At 45.6% G+C, this 8,805-nt stretch overlaps 1 pseudogene; it reads right to left on the bottom strand.

Annotated features, from left to right (window-relative positions):
- LOC109236039 lies at positions 3,133-6,289 on the bottom strand (annotated as a pseudogene).

Here is an 8,805-nt window from a genome sequence, read left to right on the forward strand (position 1 = left end):
GAGGAAATACAGAAAAAGAATGTTGAGTCTACTTAACGAGCGGAAAACTTTGTCATGGACATGAATCCGAAGGATCCTTCTGTGCTAGGAATGTCTCAAGGCAGCTTTTATGTGGAATCAACCCAATAGTCTGTGAGTGGTGCGTTAAGGCCAACAACTTCACCGGTAACTCCAGTTTATTCTAACTCTGCAACAGTAACCCCAAATTTGTAAAATATAAGTCGTGTTATTATTTTATCTTATCACGACCCGGATTCCCACCCTCGGGAGTCGTGATGGCGCCTACTAATACGAGCTAGGCAAGCTAATTAATTGTACAATTTACCTTTTTACCCATTTTATATTCCTTAACAGTTTCGAGATGATAACATTTAAACATCGGAATTTAACATAAGCGGAAGAAGGAAATAATAAGCTATCTGAACATGAATATCTAATACAACTGTTTGAGTCTCGACTACCCAGAACTGGTGTCACAGTTTCACAGACGGTCTAAGAATACTACAAATAAAGGGTCTGAAAGAAATAAGTACAACACTGTCTCTAAATATGCATGAAAGAAACAGGAATAGTAGATAGAAGGAGACGCCAAGGCCTGCGGATGACTGCAGGACTACCTCGGGTCACCTGACAATCAAGAATCAGAAATCTCACTGCGGTCCGAAGTCCACAACGCTGGGGTCTGCACAAGAGAGTGCAGAGTGTAGTATCAGCACAACCGACCCCATGTGCTGGTAAGTGCCTAGCCTAACCTCGGTGAAGTAGTGACGAGGCTAGGACCAGACTACCAAATAAATCTGTGCAGTTCAAATACATATAGCGGAAGAGAAATACAAAAATAAACAAGTAAAGATGGGAAGGAAAACATGCTTCGGGGAATAATAGGTAAAAACAGAATATCAAAAGAATTATAAAGGGATCAAAATCCAACCACTAACAAGAATAAGGAAACAAAAGCAGATTTCACTTTCCTTTCACATCTTGTTGCAGGCGGTGCAACCCGATCCCATTTCCTGTATCTTGTGGCAGGCGTGCCACCCGCTCCCATTTTATTTATCTTGTGGTAGGCGTACCACCCGCTCCCATTTCATCATATCTTGTGGTAGGCGTACCACCCGCTCCCATTTTATTATTTCTTGTGGTAGGCGTACCACCCGCTCCCATTTTATTATATCTTGTGGTAGGCGTACCACCCGCTCCCATTTCATTATATCTTGTGGTAGGCGTACCACTCGCTCCCATTTACAAGCCAACAATAATCACAAGGAATCCCGGCAAGGGAACAATAATATCAAACAAACATCCCGGCAAGGGAACAATAATATCAAACAAACATCCCGGCAAGGGAACAATGATGATAATAACATGCGAGGCACAATAAACCACAACGGAGTCATAACAATTTATAACACAAGACTCACGGGCATACTTGGCACCGACGTATAGATACTCGTAACCATGACTATACGTCGTACTCCACAATTAACACGTATCAAATAGACATAACTCTTAATCCCTCAAGCTAAGGTTAGACCAAACACTTACCTCGATGCCACGAACACAATTCACGCTTCAATAATAGCTTTACCCCTCGATTCCACCACCAATTCGTTCGTATCTAGCCACAAGTTACTTAATTACATTAATAAACGCTAAATGAATCAACCCCAATGCATGAAAATGAGTTTTCCAAAGTTTTACCCAAAAAGTCAAAAATCGCCCCCAGGCCCACATGGTCAAAACCCGAGGTTCGAACCAAAACCCGATCACCCATTCCCCCACGAACTCAAATATATAATTTTTTTTGAAATCGGACCTCAAATCGAGGTCCAAATCCCCAATTTTTGAAAAACCTAGGTTCTACCCAAAACACCCAATTTTCCCCATGAAAATCATTGATTTGAAGTTGAAATCATGTTAAAAGATGTTAAGAATTGAAGAAAAATAGTTAAAAATGACTTACAATTGATTTGGAGAAGAAGAAATCCTTGAAAAATCGCCTAAGTGTGTTTATGTTTGAGAGAATATGAAAAATGGGTTTTAAAATCGTCTAAGTATAAAAGTTGCAGGTCTGTGATATGGGAATTGCGAACAGGGGTTCGCAATTGCAAACCCCGACCTCTGCTAATATGGGAAATGCGAAACAGAGCTCGCATTTGCGAACCCTTAAGAAATTTGGACTTTCGCATTTGCGGAAACGAAGTCGCATTTGCGACTTCGCATTTGCGATACATTGGTCGCATTTGCGATCCCTGGCCAAATGGGAAACTTCGCATTTGCGAAAGGGAGCTGGCCTGGCGAAAGCATTTGCAATATCGCATTTGCGAGCCAATGCGAAGCCTGCAGGCCTGCTATGAACAACTGAAAAACCTACAATTTTCTAAGTTCAAAATGCACCCCGTGGCCTATCACAAACTCACCCGAGCCCTCGAGGCTCCAAACCAAACATGCACACAACCTCAAAAACATCCTACGGACTTATTCGTGCACTCAAATCACCAAAATAACATCATGAACATCGAATTAAACCTCAAGATCAATGAAATTTCTCAAAACTTCTTTAAACATCAAATTTGCATTTGAGGTCCGAATCACGTCAAACAGATTCCGTTTCTTACCAAACTTCACAGAATTATCTTAGATCATATATAAGACCTGTACCAGGCGCCGGAACCAAAATACGAGCCCGATACCAACATGTTCTAATAAAAATTCATTCCCAAACCTTATAAACAATTCTAGAAAACAATTTTCTTTAAAAATTCATTTCTCGGGCTTGGGACCTCGGAATTCGTTCCGGGCATATGCTCAAGTCCCATATTTTCCTATGGACCCTCCGGGACCGTCAAATCACGGGTCCGTTTACCCAAAACGTTGACCAAGTCAAATTAATTCATTTTATAGTCAAAATTTATTATTTTTTCATAGAATTTCACATATAGGCTTTCCGCCTACGCGCCCGGACTGTGCACGCAAATTGAGGTGATGCTAAAAGAGGTTTTTAAGGCCTCGAAACGTAGAATTCAATTTAAAAATAAGTGATGACCTTTTGGGTCATCACATCCTCCACCTCTAAAACAACCGTTCGTCCTCGAACGGACAGAAGAAGGAAGTACCTGAGTCAGGGAAAAGATGGGGATAACGGCTCTGCATATCGGACTCGGACTCCCAGGTCGATGCCTCAGCAGGCTGACCTCTCCACTGAACACGAACAGAAGGAAAACTCTTCGATCTCAACTGACGTACCTGCCGGTCTAGAATAGCTACCGGCTCCTCCTCATAAGACAAGTCCTTGTCCAACTGGACAATGCTGAAATCTAACACGTGGGATGGATCGCCGTGATACTTCCGAAGCATGGACACATGAAACACTGGATGCATGGCTGATAAGTCGGTGGCAATGCAAGTCTATAAGCTTCCTCTCCCACTCGATCAAGTATCTCAAACGGGCCAATGAACCTAGGTCTAAGCTTGCCCTTCTTCCCGAATCTTATCACGCCTTTCATAGGCGACACTCGAAGCAATACCCGCTCACCGACCATGAATGCCAAATCACGAACCTTGCGGTCGGCATAGCTCTTTTGCCTGGACTGAGTTGTACGGAGCCTATCCTGAATAATCCTGACCTTGTCCAAGGCATCCTGAACCAGATCCGTACCCAACAACCGAGCCTCTCCCGGCTCAAACCATCCAACCGGCGACCGACACCGCCTACTATATAAGGCCTCATAAGGAGCTATCTGAATACTCGACTGGTAGCTGTTGTTGTAGGCAAACTCTGCTAAAGGAAAAAATTGATCCCACGAGCCTCCAAAGTCAATGACACAAGCTCGGAGCATATCCTCCAAAATCTGAATAGTCCGCTCGGACTGCCCGTCTGTTTGAGGATGAAATGCTGTGCTCAACTCAACCCGTGTGCCCAACTCTCGCTGAACTGCTTTCCATAAATGTGAGGTAAATTACGTACCTCGATCCGAAATGATAGACATAGGCACACCATGAAGACGAACAACCTCCCGGATATAGATCTCAGCTAACCTCTCGGAAGAATATGAGACAGCCACAGGAATGAAATGTGCTGACTTGGTCATCCTATCAACAATGACCCACACTGCATCGAACTTCTTATGAGTCCGTGGGAGTCCAGTAACAAAGTCCATAGTGATACGCTCCCACTTCCACTCAGGAATCTCAATCTTCTGAAATGAACCATCGGGCCTCTGATGCTCGTACTTAACCTGCTGACAATTCAAACATCGAGCCACATATGCAACGATATCCTTCTTCATTCTCCGCCACCAATAATGCTGCTGCAAGTCCTGATACATCTTCGCGGCGCCCGGATGAAATAGAGTACCGGGAGCTATGGGCCTCCTCTAAAATCAACTCTCGAAGATCATCCACATTAGGCACACAAACTCGACCCTGCAATCTCAAAACTCCATCATCACCTAGGGTAACCTGCTTGGCACCTCCGTGCTGCACCATGTCTCTAAGGACACACAAATGGGGATCATCATACTGCTGATCTCGGATACGCTCCAATAATGAAGAACGAGCGACTGTGCAAGCTAACATACAACTGGGCTCAGAAACATCCAACCTCACGAACTGATTGGCCAAAGCCTGAACATCCAAAGCAAGCGGTCTCTCACCGACCGGAATATAAGCAAGACTGCCCATACTGGCTGACTTCCTACTCAAAGCATCAGCCACCACATTGGCCTTTCCTGGATGATATAAGATGGTGATATCATAATCCTTCAACAACTCCAACCACCTCCTCTGCCTCAAATTCAACTCCTTTTGCTTGAACAAATATTGAAGGCTCTTGTGATCCGTGAACATCTCACATGCCACGCCATACAAATGCCTCCAAATCTTCAACGCGTGAACAATGGCTGCCAACTCCAAATCATGAACTGGATAGTTCTTCTCATGAATCTTCAACTGCCGCGATGCATACGCAATGACTTTGCCATCCTGCATCAACACTGCACCAAGTCCAATACGAGATGCATCACAAAAACTGTATAAGGCCTTGAACCTGTGGGCAAAACCAACACCGGTGCCTAGTCAGAGCTGTCTTGAGCCTCTGAAAGCTCGCCTCACACTCGTCCGACCATCTGAACTGGGCACCCTTCTGGGTCAACCTGGTCATCGGGGCTGCGATAGATGAAAACCCCTCTACGAACCGACGATAGTAGCCTGCCAAACCCAAGAAACTTCGGATCTCTGTATATGATGCTGGTCTAGGCCAGTTCTTGACTGCCTCAATCTTCTTCGGATCAACCTGAATACCCTCTGCTGACGCAACATGACCCAGGAATGCAACCGAACTCAACCAAAACTCACACTTCAAAAACTTAGCATATAACTGACTATCCCTCAAAGTCTGAAGAACCACTCTAAGATGCTGCTCGTTCTCCTCCTGGCTGCGGGAATATATCAAAATATCATCAATGAAGACTATCACGAACGAATCCAAGTAAGTCCTGAACACTCGGTTCATCAAGTCTATAAAAGCTGCTGGGGCATTTGTCAACCCGAATGACATCACCAAGAACTCATAATGCCCGTAGCGAGTGCAGAAAGCTGTCTTAGGGACATCGGATGCCCTAATCCTCAACTGATGGTAGCCAGATCTCAAGTCAATCTTTGAAAATACCTTGGCACCCTGAAGCTGATCGAACAAATCATCAATCCTCGGCAGCGAATACTTATTCTTGATTGTAACCTTATTCAATTGCCGGTAATCTATACATATTCGCATCGACCCATCCTTCTACTTAACAAACAACACCGGCGCACCCCAAGGCGAAATACTGGGTCTAATGAAACCCTTTTCAAGCAAGTCTTGCAACTGCTCCTTCAAATCTTTCAACTCAGGAGGGGCCATACGATATGACGGGATGGAAATGGGCTGCGTGCCCGGAGCCAAATCAATGCAAAAGTCAATATCCCTGTCGGGTAACATACCCGGCAGGTCTGAAGGGAATACCTCAGGAAACTCACGAACAACAGGCACAGACTCAATAGAAGGAACCTCAGCACTAGAATCACGAACATAGGCCAAATAGGCCAAACACCCCTTCTCGACCATACGCCGAGCCTTCACATAGGAGATAACACTACGGGTAGAATGACCAGGAGTCCCTCTCCACTCTAAACGAGGTAAACCCGGTAAAGCTAAGGTCACAGTCTTGGCATGACAGTCCAAGATAGCGTGATAAGGTGATAACCAGTCCATCCCCAATATAACATCGAAATCAACCATGTCCAGAAGAAGCAAATCTACACGAGTCTCAAGACCCCCAATCAGAAATATACATGCACAATGGACTCGATCTACCATAATAGAATCACCCACCGGTGTAGACACATAGACAGGAGCGCTCAAAGGATCACTGGGCAGGGCCAGATACGGTGCAAAATAAGATGACACATACGAATATGTAGACCCTGGATCAAATAACACTAAAGCATCTCTATCACAAACCAGAACGGTACCTGTAGTAACTGCATCGGAAGCCTCAGCCTCGGGCCTGGCTGGAAGAGCATAACATCGGGGCTGGGCCCCACCACTCTTAACCATATCTCTGGGATGGTCTGCCGCTGGCTGGCCTCCACCTCTAGTGGCCTGAGCTCCACCTCTAGGACTTCTACCTCCATCTCTAGCACCTCTACCCCCACCTCTAGCTGGCTGGGCGGGCTGTGGAACACTCGGTGCCTGAACCATGGAACGGGAACCCTGATGCTGAGAGCTACTCGGTGCTCGAGGGCAATACCTAGCAATGTGCCTTTTATCGCCACAAGTAAAACAAGCCCTCGGCTTCTGGGGCTGACGACCCTGAAAACTCTGAAGCGGCGGTGCACTGATAGGAGCTGGTGGTGCACTGTAGGACTGCTGATCAGAATGCTGAATTTGAGGACCACGGCCACCTGAAACACCGTGAGAAACCTGAAGTGCCGACTGAAAAGGCCTAGGAGGGTGGCCTCTACTATGCGAATCCCTACCTCCAGACGAGGTACCACTGAATCGGCCTAAACGACGGGGCCTCTTGTCCGACCCATGACCACCTCCCTGCGATAGAACCATCTCAACTCTCTGGGCCACATTGGCCGCCTCCTGGAAAGATATCTCACTCCTAGTATCCCTAGCCATCTGAAGACGAATCGGCTGAATAAGTCCCTCAATGAACCTCCTCACCCTCTCTCTCTCGGTGGGAAGTATGATAAGAGCATGACGAGCCAAGTCGATAAATCTGGTCTCATACTGGGTAACAGTCATAGAACCCTGCTGGAGATGCTCAAACTGCCTCCGATAGACCTCTATCTGAGTGATAGGGAGAAACTTCTCCACAAATAGCTGCGCGAACTGCTCCCAAGTCAAAGCTGGTGATCCGGCTGGTCTAGCCAAACAATAATCTCTCCACCAAGTCTTGGCGGATCCAGACAAGCAAAAAGTAGAAAAATCAACCCCATCGGTCTCCACTATCCCCATGTTCCTGAGAACCTCATGACAGGTGTCTAGACAATCCTGGGGATCCTCAAAAGATGCACTGCTGAAAGTATGTCACGACCCAAACCCGCACTAGTCGTGATGGCGGCTCTCGTGAAGACAAGGCCAGCCAACAGAACAACAACACCTCTTTTTAAAATTATTAAACATAAATGATTAGATAAATACAACTTAATGACAATAATAATCTATAATTACAACCCAACACAGCCCGACCGGGATGTCACAAGTCACGAGCATCTAAGGAAGTCTGAACACGACTACAGGGCCAATAATATACAGAATAAAGTTTAGAATCAAAAGACGAAGTCCGGTGCCGCGAACGCCGGCGGTCACCTTGCTCAGCTACAATAGCAAATCCTCAACCAACTCAAACCCGCTACCGGGTAACCAATACCTGCATCTGCATGCGAGGTGCAGGGAGTAAAGTGAGTACTCCAACTCAGTGAGTAATAAAGGTAAATAATAACTGAACAGCAAGAAAACACGAAAGGCACTCCATCATGCTATATAGAACAGTGCAACCCTTTGAGAAAACAGTAAAACTGCGAAATCCTTTGGAAAATCTATCTGGGCTCAGTTAAAAACCTTTTTTGAAAATATATTTTTCAACAGTTAAGCAAATGAATGCGAAACAGATAGTGCAAGTCAACACGTAAGTCAGCCCCTCGGGCACATCACTCCATTAACAAATAACACCAGGGTATCTGGTAAACAGTACAAGAAGTAGCATGGATGCCAATAAAATGAGAGTGCTGAATGTCATGACACGTAATACAACAGGAACCAATGCATGAGTGCAATGCAATGCATATGACCGCTGCGGCGTGCAGCCCGAGCCATCTATATTTAAAGTCGACGGCACTCACTGGGGGTGTGTACAGACTCCGGAGGGGCTCCTACAGCCCAAGCGCAATAATCAAGCCATCTCGTGGCATCAACCAGGCCCCGGCCTCAATATCAGTACAGTACCGCTGCGGTGCGTAGCCCGAGCCAACCATATATCCAGAAATCACTATAACACTGCTGCGGCGCGCAGCCCGATCCATGCTCAGTCCAGAAATGCACATAAGCCACTTGGGCAATATTAAAATAACAGTTCTCAGCTCAAAACGTCAATAAAGTGTTGTTTAAGTTCTCAAATCTTAGAAAAATGGCCGAGTTTGCAAATCAATATTAAAACCCTGGACCGAGATCAAATAGTATGCAAAAATGATGCGAAAACAGTGATATCAATCCCTGAAGGATTCACATAGTTGGCACGAAGCCCAAACATGGCAATC

The sequence above is a fragment of the Nicotiana attenuata genome, chromosome 1 (assembly GCF_001879085.1).
Source record: "Nicotiana attenuata strain UT chromosome 1, NIATTr2, whole genome shotgun sequence".
Classification (NCBI taxonomy): domain Eukaryota; kingdom Viridiplantae; phylum Streptophyta; class Magnoliopsida; order Solanales; family Solanaceae; genus Nicotiana; species Nicotiana attenuata.